Genomic DNA, 3,358 nt, shown 5'->3' with positions numbered 1-3,358 from the left:
CTATTATTGTTCTGGGAGCATTTTCTTTTTGTTTTGAAAGTCAGAGAGGGGTGGTTCATCTTATCTCAATCAGTGAGTCCCTTTGAAACTATATGTAATATTTTGTAAGGAATTTTCTATTTCTGGTTAATATGGACACTAAGAACTTAGACCATCAAGGATCCCCAATCATTCCTTGGGTTATTTTCCAAATCCTTTCTGCCATCGGCCATTGGGGCATTCATGGCCATTGGGCCACGAACCCAATTTTTGTCCAGTAGGTTGTTGAGATTGTTGGAAGCTGGGGTCAGCTGCCTAACTTTCTGAGTTAGAAACTATCTTCTTGGGATTTGGGGTTCTCACTTCCTTTGAATAAGTAAAAAAGCTTTGAGGAAAAAAAAGGGGTACCAAAATGTGGTCTTACCACCTGGGCTTCTTCAAATGCTTGCTTCCTTAGGTTTGCAGTGTCCTCAAACAAAATGTTTAATACCTTCCAGCTTTCCTAGTTTTTGTCAGCAAGGATCATTGGACAGAAATGGCTGGTTTACCGTTAGCGAAGGGAGACAGCTTCATACGTGCTGTTTTTGAAATATGTTTTTGTTTTCAGCTGTTTTTCCTTCGAAAGCCAATTAATCCAATTTTTATATCAGTAAGATAAAACCAATATTATGGCATTATCTAACCAAGCAGTGGAGTTTTTCTGTCCTTACTTGTTTCATGTACTCCTCTGAAGTGTTTTCATTGATTGCCTAATGTTTCCCTAGTTCCCACCATGTGCCAGGTACAGATTAGGTGGTGCAGGTACATCACTGAGGCATAGCCTAGTGGAAAACAAATAGGTAAACTAGAGTATATTGTATAGATATACTGTTGGTATTTTGTTATGCAGCAGTAGCTACCAGAATAACACTTACACCACTTTTTATTATGTTCAGTAGTTGCTCTAGGGACTGGTGTGTGAATTCTTTACTTCTTTTGGCCTACTTCTACTTAGGATTCTAGCACATTGTGTAACTGTAACTTCATAACAGTATAATCCATTTATTCCCCCTTTCCTTTGTTATCTTTTTGTCATCTATTTTAATTAAGTATTTTATCGAGACTATTAGCTACAATTTATACATGCCTTGTCATTTTGGTTAAGAGGTTAAAACACATTCAGTTAAATAAACAAATCTTAAACTTCTGGTTTGATGAATTTTGCATATGATTGCATTTATAGTTCTACTTAACATTTTTGTTTCGAGAGTCATTTGGCTTTGAAATAATTGAAAATAGTGCCTTTAGTATTTCTGTAAATATTTTTCCTCTCAAGACCTCTTTACTCCTGCTTGTAGTTCTGTTTCTATCAGATGTCATTTTCCCTCAGCCTGAGGAACTTGGTGTAGTTATTAATATTACAGGTTGACTGGGGACCAATTGTCTCAAGTTTGTTTATGTGTCTGTTGTCTTATTTCACTCTCAGTTTGAAAGGTTAATTTTGAGTGATGTAGAATTCTAGCTTGTGTATTTCTTCTTTAAGCACTGGAAAGATGCTGTTGCATTTGTCTGATATGCCATGGCTTTTGTTGAGAAGAAGATTTAAATCATTATGTATGGATATGTATGCACTTTATCCTTATTTCTTGGAGGTTTTTGGAAGTTCTTGGAAGTTGATTGGTATACATTTTTTTTCACCTAACTGATATTCCTTATACTTCATCTCAATATCCAGTATATAGCTTACTAATATCATTTACAACTTCACTACCTATTTTGTCAATCCAAAATTTTCTATTTCAGTAAATAAAAAGATGACTTATTGGATTGATAAAAGCAAGAAAACAAAGCCAAAATAAAAAATTAGCTAATGTTAAAAGTATAAAGGGGCGCCTGGGTGGCGCAGTCGGTTAAGCGTCCGACTTCAGCCAGGTCACGATCTCGCGGTCCGTGAGTTCGAGCCCCGCGTCGGGCTCTGGGCTGATGGCTCAGAGCCTGGAGCCTGTTTCCGATTCTGTGTCTCCCTCTCTCTCTGCCCCTCCCCCGTTCATGCTCTGTCTCTCTCTGTCCCAAAAATAAATAAACGTTGAAAAAAAAATTTTAAAAAAAAATTAAAAAAAAATAAAAGTATAAAAGCTCCCAATGGTAAAAAAAAAAAAAGAGAATAAATAAAAAGCCCCAAAGTCCAATTTTTTTTAATTAAGATACCAAAAAGTTGGCATAGATTATTTACAAATTAAAATAATTAAAGCACAATTATGAGCAAAATATCAAAATAATTGTTATAATTGCTGATGTATTGCTAATGTTGACATGTATAAAATAATGCCCAAGAACACATTAAAACCTTTGATATAAAATAATGAAGTGGCATTTGTAGTACCTCTAGTAAAATATTTTATATATACTCTAATTATATAGTATAAAATTTAATTCCTTTTTGGAAAACCATTTTATAGGTGAAATGATTTCTATATAGTGCATATCAGAATCAGTTCATTAACAGGAAATGTGTAGAACATAAATGGCAGTAACAGGTGTTTACACATGTGCATAGGCCTAATATACAAAGATTTTGGTATTCAAGTAATAATGACATGATAGCTACAATTAAAAGTGGAATTAGCAAAAGTCATCAAGGATATAGACAAAAATAAATGTGAATTGACAATTAATATTGAATATGCTTAATACTTAGTAGAAACTAAATCAATACTAAGATACCCTTTTTTATATTGATATCTGATCATGGAAGGAGTATAAAATAGTCCTGGGCTTTTGAAATTAACTTGCTAGTTTTCACCAAAGTTTTTTTTACACTTGTCTACCTATTTATATAGTAAGTGTCTTTCTATGACTGTATCTGACAGCTTATTAAACATGTGCATAAAAGTATGATACAAAAAGGCAAAACTATTTTTAAAATAACTTACACTGTGTTAATACTGTGTAATTTCTACACCCAGTCAGGCAGATCTTATATTACTGCAAAAGATATATCAAAGGCATACTGCTTAGGAAGAAAGCAAATTGTTCTTTGTAGGTACAAGTATATAAATGTATTACTTAGGTAAATATTTCTGTATGTTTTTGCTCATATACACACTTCACTGTGAATTCAGGTAACTTCTGTGAAGGGATATATATTTCTAGTTTTGGGGAATTTTACATTGAACTTCTGTCAAATTGATACTTAGTAGCAGAATATCAAAGAAATATCCCTGTGAAACCATATCACTAGTGATTTTTGGAAAGATCCATTCTTTTTCTTTTTAGAAAAAGTACAGAACAGATAAAAAGTTGGTTTAAAACCAGAGATAGAACAGAGTTAGAAAAGAAGATCCATAAATAATTTATGTAAAAAAATATCCTTTAGTAAAACATTTAAAAGTAGCTCACC

The sequence above is a fragment of the Herpailurus yagouaroundi genome, unplaced genomic scaffold (assembly GCF_014898765.1).
Source record: "Herpailurus yagouaroundi ecotype Mexico unplaced genomic scaffold, PumYag 67793, whole genome shotgun sequence".
NCBI classification, from domain to species: Eukaryota; Metazoa; Chordata; class Mammalia; order Carnivora; family Felidae; genus Herpailurus; species Herpailurus yagouaroundi.
Note: the sequence above shows the minus strand (reverse complement) of the source record.